The 14,350-nt window shown below is 47.6% G+C and overlaps 1 long non-coding RNA gene across 1 annotated transcript; it reads left to right on the forward strand.

Annotated features, from left to right (window-relative positions):
• The first annotated feature begins 1,141 nt into the window (after positions 1-1,141).
• LOC113949096 lies at positions 1,142-7,263 on the forward strand. Its single transcript, XR_003528355.1, has 2 exons — positions 1,142-1,567; positions 1,722-7,263. It is a non-coding gene; the product is annotated as an uncharacterized LOC113949096 (long non-coding RNA).
• Positions 7,264-14,350: the final 7,087 nt, after the last annotated feature.

Below are 14,350 nucleotides of genomic sequence, written 5' to 3' on the forward strand. Positions count from 1 at the left end.
GAGCGAACGCGCCGCCCGGCCGGCCCTGCCCCGGCTCCCCCGGCCACCGCGCAGAGGGCGAGCTGCGGCCCCGCGGTGAACATCGGCCGCCGCAGAACCCCCGGGCGCGGGGCAGACCTTCCCCGCCGTGCCAGGGCGGGGGGACGGCGCTCCGCCGAGCCGAGGCGCAGATGCCCGGCTCTGCCACAGAAGTGATAAGGGAGAAGCCTGGAGCCGCCTGCAAATACAGCTCTAGAACAGTCACCTGCGGCTCCTGTCCCCGCCTGAGGATCTCCGAGGAATAGCCCGGAGGACGGAGCAGAGGCGCCCTGCTGGCACGGCCCGGGACGTGCTGACGGACAGCAACGGGAATTCTCTTGTCGGCACTGCAACCCCAACAGCATCCCCCTGCCTGCCTTTGGGGGAAGGCTGTTCCCGTCCCCGTCTTTCTAAAGACACTGCTTCATCATCTTCCTACTTCCCACCAGCCCCAGAGCAGGTCACTGCCACAGTCACCACGAACACGCCCCGGGAAGCGATGCTGTCTGCCTGGATGCAAACCAATGAGAAAAAGCTACTAAGAGTCTTTTTCCAGGGACCGAGTGATCAGAACAACCACAGGGGAAGGAAAGCACACCTAACAGAGCTAATGAGATTACAACAGGCACCGTGGGTTCCTTGCCAGGACACTTGTAATCATGCCACATTTTTAATCCCTGCTAGCAAGAGACAAACAACTGTGTGTAATTACTTACAAGCACAAGTTAATAACTGTCTTCATGGTAAACACAGATACTCATTTGCTTCAACTGCCCCAAAACTCCCAAGTCAGGGTCATCCTGTGCCAGTAGTCACTACTCATCAGTGCTTGGGATATTGAGGACTCAGGCCTTGAAAACTTATTCCCTAACAAGTGCCCCAGGCAAACGAGTTTGGCTCTCCCACCAGTGCCACACTCCCAGCCATGACAGATTAGCACCAAGAGATCTGAAAGCCCAGAACACGCTGCTCTGCCCAGGGCCTCGTGCCAGCGGGTCCAGCAGGCCCACAGGGCACCCCAGCTGCCCCGTGCAGGACTGCCAGCACATCAGAGAGCTTTTGGGAGCCTGAACACATCCCCCAGCCTCCAGTCAAGGTGCGCTGCAACTCCACAGGCGAGAGCTGGATCCATCCCACCATCACTCCTGTGCTGCACAAAACAACTTCTGAGTGTTATTTTGTGGCGAGTGTTTATTCCCTGTGAGCCCCTCAGGACAGGGTGCTGCCGCAGGAAGAGCTCTACAACAAAGCTGTGGAACAGCTCTAAGCGGGGTTTTCTCCTGTTCATCACTTTGGTGCCCAATCCATACCAAGCATCGATTTTTCCAAACACCAAGAAGAGTTAGAGCAGCAATTGATGTATTTTACACGCAGAAGCCAATGCAAGTTAAAGGCCACGCTTTCCAAACAAGACATTTAATTTCACTCTCATTACACAAGTAATCACCCCTAACGAGGAATGAAAGAGAGCATAAAGCCAGCACACAAATTGAGAACAGATGAAAACTACCTTTTGTGCTCACACGTACTCACAGGAGAAATATCCCTGGTAAAACTCCCCAAACCATGTTTCAGTCCTGGGTTTGTAATAAGTTCTCTGCTAGGAGTTGGACAGCCCTTGACTCAGAGGGAAATCCTGCTCCTGCTGAGCTCAGTGACATACCTGTGACTGCACTAACCCAAGCTGAATTTTCCTTTTTCAGGCTGCCAGCCACAAGAAGACAAGTATTACTCCCAGGAGCTGTAATGCCTCGAAGGTAAGTCTTCAGAACATGAAGAAATACTAAATGTATATTTTGTCTGCACGGTTACTTGAAGAAAAAGTGTTTTGTCAGAATTTGTTATCTACCTGAAAACAGCCAGAAATGTCAGCTTTAAAAATAGTCTTCGAGCAGGAATAAAGAAAAACTGTGGACCAGAGTTTTACTTTCAGTATCTCCTCTAAATAAAGGAAGATGTTAGCATGGAATTATAATTTTTTATCTCCATAAACTATTTTCCCTCACTTTGAAATTCCCTTGTGATATTCCAAGTCACTAAGGAGTCCCCAGGAAGCTTCAAATGCTACATGCTACACTGTCTGCAAAACCCAGGTGACACATGGGATGTCTCCTCTGGGCTGTCTTTAATAAGCTGAGAAGGACTGCTGCAAATCCAGAGGGAGAACCGTAGGGACAGGCAGGAAAAGGATTGAGCTGAACTTTTTATTTTTTATTTCATTAAAACTGATTTAGGGGCAGAGTTTCTAGACCTCACCTACTAGGCCAGTCAGTACTAAAGGCTTTTCTTAATCCACAGGTGGGTTTTGAAGTTCAACTTCTGAAATTTAGAAGGATTTGCTACTTGTTTTGGGAATGTTGCAACATTGGTTTGGCCAAAGCATGACCTTGACTTTACTGATTATTGGGAATACAAGGAAAATGAAGCTAAAAATGTTGAAAGCAAATTTTAAAAGTGATTCTCAGAAAAAACAGAAGAGAGAAATAACACTGAGAAGTCATTCCTTAAGAGGATAACAGAGATGACTCAGTTGTCTGCTGAGCTGGGTCAATGAAAATGATTAAGAAACAGCCTCACAAATCAATGGAAAGGTTATCTGGAAATGCCCAAGAAAGTAAAACTAACACAGAAGAGAGTCCTATTACTTCCCATTATTGCTATAAAGAAATGTTGTACAGCCAGGTTAATGATACATTTTTCCTCCTCGTTACAGTCTTTGACACAAAAATAAAGTGTCTCCCTGCGCTGGGAATTGTTCTTAAAGAGCCATTGTTTTCACTCTTCCTGTCACTGGGTTTGCTGGACATCACTGTTTTCTCTATCTCAATTCACACACGTCTCTCAAAAAAAGATGTATAAAGCTGGGCAGGCAAAAAGCCCAACACTGAAGGAGAAGATGGCAGGGAAGAATGCTATTTTTATGCTCAGAGAAAGTGGAAGCTGAAAACACCAGTCTCAATGACATGAGAACTGTCAGCAAGAACAGATAATTACACAACGTGAATTCATCCTCATGACAATGACTCTAATGAGATAGGAAATGGAATAAAATCAATATTCTATTTACACTGACGGGGCAGTCCCAAAGCTTGAAATTGCCAAATGTCTGTCTTTTAAATCAAGAGACACAAAATTACTGACTGCCTTATAGTATTTTCAAAACACCTCTGCCAAACTCAAAGTTTACCAATAACATATCTCAACATAAAATTTGGAAGAGATACAGCAATTACTCCTCGGCACAACTGAGGGATATAATTATAGTGCTGTCACAAAATTAAGCTGAAACAATGAGCTAATGAACATCTTGGCCACGTAACAGTGTAGGATTGGGTAAAGAAAAATAGTCTTTAGTAAACTACAGCCGAACAACCCAATTGTCTTGTACTGTAGCCCCACAGGAGCTGCACCCACTGCTCCCATGGACAGCATGGAAAAGCTAAACGACCCCTCTGTCAGTGTGGCACTTTCACATACACCTGGAACAAATGGAGTGCAAAGGCAGAGCAGAGAGCAGCCAGCTCTGGAGCAGGACTGCCCAGGTGCTGTACCCTGAGATGGATTCCACAGTTCCCCAGCCCAGCAGCTTGGGACTCAGAGCCTGGTAACACTACAAGCACACGTTAGCTCTGAATTACTGAGTCCCACACTGGATTTGTAAAAAACTGCCAACACTGCTTCTGTGACCCAGATATTTTGCATGATATACATAGTTTTAGTAGTAGTAGTAGTAGTAGTACTAGTGTTTTAAAGGTTTTTTCTGTACTGTTTTAGCTCTGACAGACTCGCCTGGTTCAACCTCCCACTGACTTCAGTGGCTCCTCCAGCACATCCCCGTCAGACGTGGTTTTATCTGAGTCTATTTCACAGTTTCTGGAACTGTTTTAGCAGAACCACCTAACTGTGACATTCCATCTGAATTTAACACACCCAAGTGCACTCAGTTCATGAAAATGGGATAAATAATGAAAAAGAGGCCACATGTTGCACACTACGTGCCCCAGGCACGCGCAGAAATCAGGTACTGCTCCAAGACTTCTGTCCCTAATCAAACCACAAACAAGTTCCCACCAGCAGTGCACTGGCACTGATACACAAATCCCCCAGCCCAATCCTCTCTTACTTTAGATTACAGTAATGCTATTTTCAAGTCAGAAAGTTATACTGCAAATTCCATAAACCCTCTTTTCTTTAAGGAGCAGACGGTTACGGATTAGCCACTATTGCTGCAATTTTAAAAATCTTTAAAGTCAAGAAATATGCCTGTTGGTTTCTCTTTTTAATGACCTGGGGCATATATCAGTGTCCTTTACAAAATCTGGGACTTGAGGGACACGCAGAGTTCACAGTCTGACAGGCTCAGCTGGACGTGTATTTATGACCGAGAGCAGGGACAGGCCAGTGCCTGTCCCGGACAAGGACATGGCACATGAGCTGTTATTCTGCTCTTGCAACTTCAACCCAGGGACACAAAACAGGGATGGATTACTCTGCCTTTAACCCATTTTCCATCAAATTTGTGTATTACAAAGCACTCACGTACCCATCCCCACCACTGAACTTGCAAATACTGTTTCTGGTAATAAAAACATATCCACGCTGTAATTCCTTTACCATAACATCCACATAATGTATTGTAGAAACGGGAAGTTCTCTATTACCCTGGCATAGGGGGATTTCAACTGTTTAAGAAGTGAAATTTCCCAAGCAAGTCTAAAGAGAAGTTGTTTATCTTTAAAAATAACAGTAATCTAGTGATGCAAGTTAAAATTCTGAGAAGTAACAAACTGAACAGAAAAAAACAAGAGCTCTCTTATTAAAATCAGTCTTACATGCTTGTTCTAATTAATAGTAATTTTAAATATGTTGTTTCTATACAAAGACGTTTGAGAGGCTCTAACAAAACAACTATGCACTCTTCCAAAAACTACAAGCTATTTATTAATCAGACTCTTGCACATTTTGTTTGATTAACTGCAAATGTACACAAGCCAAGCGAGGCAGGAGAGCAGCGAGATGACCCACGGCAGCGGGGTCAGACCAGGATCAGGCCCCCCAGCCCCACCATCCCCCCGGGGCAGCACAGACTTGTAAAACCTTCCCTACTCCCTCCCGTGCAGGGGTGTGACCCTCACCCTCCTCTCCTGGCCTGTTTCAGTGGGAGTGGGTGTCGGGTGTTCTCCTCAAGAACAGCCATGTGGCAAACCCCGGGGTGAGTCCCACAGGAGAAATTCAGAGCTGGGAGGTACCTATAACAGAAGCAAAGAGGAAACACTCCCATAGTGACAGCTGATTTCTAACTGTACATGTGTGTATGCATTTATATAAAACGTGATTGTTGGCATCATCCATGATAACCTCCACCACAGAAAAAAAAAAATCCATGTCCATGACTCAGCAAGGGAAGCAACTGCTTCCTTCTGCCAGCAAATTCTGTTGTGCCAATGAAGTGAAGGAGAAGTGACCCAGAGGAGCTCTCACTGGTGAGAGGTGCAGCAGACACCCCCCCAGCTTCTTGCAGACCCAATGCTTAAACACCTCCTGTACCAGAAGGGAAAACACACTGGCACCTTATTACTACTCAGGTTCCCACTTTTTACAACCAGATAAATGAGGTTTCACTTTCCTTCCTAATGCAGCTGCCACGTGGCCTTGGTTGCAAAAGGTGGCTTTTCCTTCCCCAGAAATGGCTGGATAGAGCAGTGGGGAAAAGAAGTCCTGAGAGAGCATTGCAGCGAGCTGCTGATGGAGCAGGGCATGCACAGGGCAATACTGACACTATCATTCATTTATTACCAGGAGCACTTGCTCCAGCCAACAAGCTCATGCACTTGGCCTCACCAACCCATCCCTGTCTGGGCCCCCTCTCCCAAATTCACCCCAGATTTCAAAGTTCTTGCCCAGTAACACGCCAATTGCTTTGTTAGGAGGATAATTTCAAGTCAGGAGTCTGGATGCAGCCACCACATCCCTGCACATATCCAATTACTTGGCGAGATTAAATCTGAACCTAATTACCAGGAACGGAACAGGCCATTCATGTCACCTGCTCTGAGCTGGTGTGTCATCCCACTCCTGGTGACAGGGCCCTGCTGGCCCTGTGCTGTCACACAGGGAGTGACACGTGGGGGCTGATGGGGAGTCCTTGGCACAGTTCCGTGGGGGCACCTTCCTACTCACTCTCTGCTGCATAACAGGCACTGTCCAGCCAGGCCCAGCATTTTTTTGGGAATGACCTGAAGTGCTTCACCTTGCATCTGACTTGAGAGCAACCAAAAAGGGACGTGAGTGCAGCTGAGGAGGAACTTGTTACACCGAGTTCGGCTCTCAGCAGCCGTTAGAGCTCATCGTCTGATGGCCTGGGCACCTCAGCTCAGCCCTGGGGAGCTCTGGCAACACAGGGACAATCACTTACTTCTCTCCAAGGACCAGAAAATTTCGTGGGAATGGGGAAAGCGGGGTCACTGAAGAGTCTGGACTGAAGGAATGCTGCAGCAGTGGCAAACCAGCACCCTGGCTCTGCAGCACGAGCAGGCAGCACACGAGGGACCCACGTCTCCAAGGCCACCCCAGGGTCCCACAGTGGCAGCACTGCCGTGCTGGGGACACCCAGAGCAGGGAGGCACTGCCAGCTCAGTGAGAGGACAGCACTGCCCAACTTGGTCACTGACAACATGAACCACAAAGCAAGGACAGTGCTGGAACCCACCGCAGTGTCTGCTGAGGGACAGGAGACACAGAGACCTCATTCAAAGCTGTCTGTTCCTCCCTGAGATCCAAGAGATTTTCTATTTTTTTATACGTTCTGGCTTTACATTTAATTTATGTTTATCAATCATATCCTTCCAGGATAAAAACTTGTACAACTTTTCAGAAAATACAACAAATCTACATAATTTCTTTTCATTAGTTACATAAGAATCTAAATCCTAGAGAGTTTTTAACTCTCTCTGCTCTGCCACCATCTGAGGTCTCCGAGATCACTGTCATGCAGTAATACAAAAGCAAAATGATTCTTCCATACACAGTAAAACTAATCCAGTTTAGGAGACTGCTTTCTTTGACTTAACAGATATCCCTACACAGACAGTGCTCAGCAGCACAGAAGCACTTACTGATGTGATTAATTCTGCATCGTGACCAATCTCACCCAAGCTAAATAAATACATGTGCCTTCAGATACCAAGGAAAAGCTCCAAATTAGTCACTGGTATTAAAGAAAAGTAATAAAAATAATAAAAACTGCATGACTGTGTTTTATTTTAGGAAAGAAGTGGAAAATGTCTTTTGAGACAATTTTTAATCAGTATTTTGCTTTAGTATATTGTTGTTTGTTCATCTTGAATCATGATATTTATACAGCTAACGATAACCACGAGAAACAACCCACTAGTGGCCCCTGTTTGGAACAGGTTTTGCTGCACAAGATCTCAGCCAGGAGAGCTGCCACGACACACGGGGGTGGGTTAGGAAGGGACTTCTGAGCTGGACTGGTCGTGTCAGAGACGGCAGTGGGGCCCTTAACACTGTGCCATGGAATTTCTCACATGGAAGACTCCTCTATCCTCCACTTGGGTTCTCCTCAGTGTGTCCCCTTTTCCTCTAACATACCTGTACAAGCTACCCAAATTGAATACACAGTGAAGGAGTTTTGGGGAAAGCTCAAAAGATTACAGTTTTCCTTGTATTTTCTCTCTTCCCTCTAAAAGCCATCGAAAAACACCAATTATGAAAGTTTAAATCTCTACTCTTACACAAAAAAACATGGAATATTTGGAAAATAGCTTCTGAAGAGGGTTAAGGAAAAGCAGTTTTTAAAAAAACAGTTATTAAAGACAAAATGCTTAGAAGTTGTAGAAAACAAAACAAACAAACCCAAAGCATTAATTTTGTCAGTCATGCAGAAAAACAAGCGAAAGAAGTTCAAATTCTTGTACTTCAGTTCCACCATTAGCTGCATTTAATTAGAAGAATCGAACAGAGAGCTGCATCTACTTTTCACAACAAAAATCACATCATTAAAGATTTATTTATGGAATATATTTGCACATAAATACAGGAGCTCAATAAAATGCTGATAAGCAGCAAACAAGATATCTGCCCAGGGACTTCCTTTCCAGCAGCCTACAAAGCTCCAGCACGGCAGCAAATGCTGGCATTCCCAGAAAAATGTTTTTAACTGCTACACATCAAAAAGCTGAAAAACACATAATTACATTATCACGATCACAGACTCACTACCTTTGATTTTTCACTGCTTGAAAGAAGGCTCGAAGTCCACTGAAGTTGTGCCTACATATGGAGCACGAAAGCATTCCCGTATAAAATTATGGATAAAGAATAACGGACTTCACTGATACAAAGTCAAGAATGCTACCCAGGCACTAGTAAACTCTTCCAAACACTGGAATAAACATTTTAGTTTGGGTTTTATTCCAAGATTCAGAGATTCACAGAAGAAAAAACAGAGAGTGCACATCTCCCAAGAAATCCCCGCTATGTTTATCGGTACATGCAGCTGACGGGACCTTCCTCCCATGGAAGCCAGACGGCACAGGCAGCACCAAAATAGCCGGCCAGCAGCAGCCCTGGGGACTGGCGAGGAAGAGGAAGGGCGGGTGGCCCAGCCCAGCCCAGCGCACTCGGCAGCAGCTGGAGCAGCGGCTCCCGGCGCCTGCGCACCCAGACACGCACTTTCTATGGCCAATCTAGGCCTGATGCCTGCTGCCTTCTGCCTTCAGCTTGGCAACCTGCTCGGAAAACCTGACACATGTGCCTGGAGCAGCTCCGGAGCCTGCACGCTCCTGCACGGTGCCCGGGGAGCGCCGGCTCTAAAGGCTCCGGACCTCGGGCACGTCTGGACCCAAATAACGCAGCAAACTCCACGTGCTCCTGCAGCACTTTACTTACATTCACAGGCAAAGCTTATCTCCATGAGTGTGGTGTCACTGCAGCACAGATAATGTCACTGCAATGCCACAGCTCCAGTGGCCTCAGAGCGCTCCCGTCCCCCACGGGGGGCTCCAGCCAGCCACCCACAGTCCATCCCCACCCGGGGCAGTGGGGGAGCCTGGGGTCACCCACAACCCAGAGAGGAGCGCCGAGGGCCTTGTAGGACTGAGCTGGGCAGCTCTGATCTCTCTCCCTTTTTTAGAAGGAAAATATTCCCATTAACTGCTTTGGAAGCAGGATTGGGCCCAGAGCCCAAAAATGCCCTGGGTTCCCAAGTCCTTACTCACTGCTCGCAGTTGGACTCGCTTACACCAGAGCCGGCAGCACAGCAGGAATGTGTGGAGCTGCTGCAGGAGGATCTGGGAGCCCGGGGCCCAACACTGCTCTCTGCTCCTCCAGCCTGTGCCTGAGCTCAGCCAGGGCTCCGTACGTGCTGCATTAAATACCAGCCATGTAGGGTACAAACGCTGCCTTCACTCCCCGGGCCGTCCGGAGGGGGAACGCAGATGCCATCAGCTCCCTCCCGTGCAGGCTCTGCAGACCTGAGCCCACAGCCGCCCCAGTCAGGACACGCTATTTATAATGCTTTCAACATTTCACTTTTCTCTGCAAATAATACCTGCTCCAAGCTCAAGTCCAAGGCATATTTTGCCTTGCCAGATGATCTGCGACCGTCTCATGACTTATTACACTGTTATCGCTGCTAAGCTGAGCAAACAGGGCTGCTAAGTCTATTAATCTTCTGGAACACGAAGGCTGAAACCGTAGAAACAAAACATCTCACTACAAGATACATAAAATGTGCTATAAGGAGATAAGGGGGGAATTCAGTGCACGCTCTGGTAAGTTTTTTCTGTGCCACTGCAAGCGAGGCTGACGCACTTCTGCGAGAGCCGACTCTGGATGTAATGCTACCGACAAGTTACATAAGGGAAAAGAAATTCCTTCTCCAAGAGCAGCCTGCCCGGGCAGCCAGCAAGATCCGCCTGCCACAGGAGAACCTGGGCACTGTGCAGGCGGTGGAACTGCCACCTGTATGTTCACAGCAGGATGGCACAAGCAGTCTGACCCAGGCAGGGGAACCGCGCCGCGGGGAGGGAACTCGCTGCCCAAAACACCAAAGGGCTGGACATATTTTAACTTATCTAGTACTTATGGCTTTCTATCGTGCTGAAATTCACCCCACTCTGCCACCCATACACAGCTTGCGTACTTATGTCCCAAAATATTTTTCCGTGAAAATAAATATTTGGCCTATTTGGCCAAAGCAAAGGTCCCACGAGCACACAGGAGTCACAGCTTTGACAGCAGTGCTCAGATCAGAGCAGCTCCAGGAGGCAGTGGGGCTGCAGAAGGACAGACAGGTCCAGGGGCTGAGCTGGCCTGTGCCCTGGGCTAACGCTGGTCATGCACCTGGCTTAGAGAGAGAGAGCAGAAGAACTTACTGCTGGTTCTGAATGCACAGATCAGGGTAAAACAATACTTGTCACTGGCTTTATTCTTCGAGCAAAGCACTGAGATATTCCCACTCCCCCTGCACAGACTGCTGAAGGAAGAGTGGGCTCCAGCATCCTGACAGGAACCACACCCTGCTATGGAATGACATATGCAAAGCCCTCACCTCTCACCTCTGCAAATTAACCTTGTATTTTCTTATCTTGGGATGTTTCATCACAACTGTGACAAGGTTTTAATGGTCCCTTCTCTTTCCTTGCTAATTGACACTAATGGAATGACAATTGTACATATTCATGACAGGGTGGGCTCCAAATGTAACTGAGGGCAGCAATCAAACACACTCACATGTTTATCCTTTTGGTAAATAACCACGGGGTAGGAGGAAGAAAATGTTGTTTACTTTGCTGCCTTACTTGGGAAACTAAGTTTACAGTATATAATTGTAAATAAAACAAAATTAAAAAATAATAATCATAGGCAACTGCTCTAATCCCTAAGGCACACAAACAGACCACCACTCATGCAGGGGAAGGACAGCCCTGGAGCCTCTGCCCTGCATGGGACTGGGCACAGCACGGGACTGGGCACAGCAGGGCAGACTGAAGCGTAGGAGTCCCTAGGGAAGCAATCCAACCCTGTCAGATCCTCCCCTCTCCCCTCCTTCTGGACAGGAGTAGTAGCAGGAATTTGTTGATAAATACTCATAGTTGCAGAAGTCATCCTTGGCATGGACATAAATAATAAAAATATGACAACAAAAGGGAACAGAACATTTTCTGCAGTTTCACCTTAGCAAGCTGGTCTTTGCTAACAGCAAAATCACCTTACAGCAGTCCCATGGAAAATCTGCATAAGGCAAGGATTATCCACTGGTTCCTGAGCAGGAATCATCCCCTGTTTGGGCATCCAGAGGTGCTAAGGCTCATCCCCCTAATTACAGGCATCCCCGTGTCACTACCACCTCCCCATGGAAGGTGAAGCAGCAGAATAAAACAAGTACCTAAAAGAAATAAAAACAGAGTGGGAAGCCTATGCTTTAATCTGCACTGGCCATGAGATCTCCATCTCCACCACACGTGTAAGAACTTTCCTGTGGCCAAAACCACGTGGCTTCCCTGGTGTGTCCTCTCCAGGCACCCAAGCCCTCCCAGCTGCCAAGGTGTGCCTCAGCTACCTGCTGGGATCCAACCCTGGTTATAGTCAGGGTTTCCAACACACACAGGTTCCCAGGTCAGGGAAGTCAGAGCAGCACCTGACGCAGGGATGCAGCACAACAGAGCTGGGACATCGCACCAGGACCACAGAATGGGGCATTTACTGCCCTCCACAGACCCCTCAGACACACACTGCAGTGAGTGCATTACAGATTTTCCTCAGTAAGATCCTCCCTGCTGATAAAATTTTGGAAAGCAGCATTCCCAGTGCTCCCAAGACACACAAACTGGACAAGAACCAGAAACCTCCATGCAAAACAGGCTTTAAAAGAAAGCAACTGCAGCACCTGCTACTTTCAAATGCTCATCCATGTGTGCTATTTGTCACAGAAGTGCCTAAAAATGTTAGTTTATTCAATCCTTGGCCTTGCTATAGGAAGCAGAATATAGATAACTCAGGAATTATTACCTAGTAACACCAGAAGATGATGAATAGCACCTGAGACTTAGTAAAGCAACAGAGAAGTACAATTCAGGAAGTGGAGCAACACAGGACAAAATCAACCTTGCTCCAAAACTGAAGAGGAATGTCTACATTTAAGGCTTGAAGCAACTTCATTCACACATTTATTTCTGATTATACTGTTGAACTTCCCAAAGCAAAATGAACCAAGAGCATTTCCAGTCTATAGTAACATCAGCCAAAACCCTGGAATTTTTCACGTGCCCCCCCAGCACACCACAGAGCCCCTCACAGAGCCTCCCCCAAGCCCCGGCCTCTGCACACCAGCAACAGCAAGGCAGCCAAAGAACAACTCCCTGGCCTGACTGCCAACAGAAAACCCTTTCAGTAAAGACTTCTCAATTATGATTACTCCCACTATTAGATAATAATATACCAGACAAATTTTAAATTAAAATTCTCCGCTTCCACTAATTAAACTGCTTCACTGATACTCCTACAGACAGACACTATCCATTACCTTGCTAATCCACCAGATCTAAACCTCTAACACCTCCTGCCCCGAGGCTGGAGATGGTCAGGCACCTGCCCAGGCAGGACCAGGCTGGAGGCAACTGTGGCATCCATCCAAAGTGGCCATTTCCCATGTTTACAGCACAGCTTTCAGTCCAAAAAACATGGAGCTTGTGCTTGTCTGGCATGTGGCACAGCTGTGCTTCCCAACACTCCTGAGACAGTGAGCACAGAGGAGGATTCGGTGGGAAAATGAACAGAACAAAGGCAGGGAAGGCTGGCACTGGGCAGGGAAGGGATGGAAACCATGCACATACCCCCAGCTGCAGCCTGGGGGTTCACAGGGCAGCCTTGGCACAGCTGCTGACTGAATTACAGAGGTTGCTCACATAATGCCCCAATTTCATCCACCGATTCAAGTGCCCCACGGTACCACAAAGCATCCCTGGACCCAGCCCTTTGTTGCCATTCAGAACAAATTTAATCCAACGATGGCTTTAAGGAAACAAGACAATAGACACACTCCGGCACTCTCATATATCAGTCCAAGAATTCTGCTCCTGCGTATCTTTCCTCAGTAGCCTGAGTAAATAACAACTGCACCATCCTGAACTTTTACGAGTCACACAAACCAGGCAGACTCCATAACTACCTTTAATTCAGACATACAACATACAGAACAATACATTTTCCAAATTTTCTCACCTCTGGAGACCGTGAAACTTGAACTGTTCAGTCATCACCACTGCTTTTCCATTTAAACAGCCTTTTACTAAATAGCCTTTAACTAAGTCTGGAGCAGTTTTCCAGCTCAGCAGCCCTGAGTTTTTAAATCCAGGCCTTTAAACCCAGGGCAGTCCAACTCCATTTTACAGTGTTCCAGTCTACACCTGATCCAGCATGAGCTGGGGAAAGCAGAAAGACACAGGCCTCACAAAATTTCAATCCCAAAAGCACATGGTGCAACCGTCGAGCTCAGCTTCCACATACAGCAATCCTGCCGTCACTGCAGCCAGCCGGGGAGGGGGGGAGGGAGGCAAGCCTTTAATTTCTTCCTCTTTTAGCTACTTTACATTGCCATAATACTGTTTTATGCCAGCAGGCCTGCCCAGGGGCAGTGCCACACAGAGCCAGCTTGGCAGGAGCCTGCAATCCGTCCTCAGGCTCTCGCTCCAAACTTCCCCAGCAGCAACAAGTGCCATCGGTTAATTATTCATCATGCAAATCATTTCCTTGTCACTTTGGAATGTGTTGTCGTTTCATTAGATCTCTTTTTCAAGACAACATAACCCAGTTAGTTATTCCCTGTTACTATTCATTACTCCCATTCCTCTCTCCCTTGTTACAACCCTTCCCTAAACCTGCTCTCCCGTGGTTCACAGTCTCCGTTACCCTTCTCCTGCTGCTGCTGCTGCTGTGCTTTGGGGCATATATTCCCCGCCTCAAAAAATCACCAATAGAAATCACTCCTTCCTAAAAGAAACAATCACATATTTTTCCAAGACAACCATTTTACACAGACAACATCCCCGCGTTTTTCTCTTCCGCTATACCAACGCCTTGACATACCGACTTGCTCGCAGCTGCAAAACAAAAGTTCTGAATCCAAGAACTCGCCCAAGCAGAAGGCGAAGCGCTCGGTGCCCCGCGGCCCGACCCGCCGGCCGCTCCCGGGGCCGTGCGGGGAGCGCGCACAGGGCGCTGCCCGAGAGCTGCGCCCGCACCGCGGCCCCTCGGCCCCCGCCCGCTGGAGCCGCCTCGGCACCGGGCGGTTCGGGGCAGCCCCGACCCC

Source organism: Corapipo altera, unplaced genomic scaffold (genome assembly GCF_003945725.1).
Source record: "Corapipo altera isolate COAL_440 unplaced genomic scaffold, ASM394572v1 113, whole genome shotgun sequence".
Lineage (NCBI taxonomy): Eukaryota > Metazoa > Chordata > Aves > Passeriformes > Pipridae > Corapipo > Corapipo altera.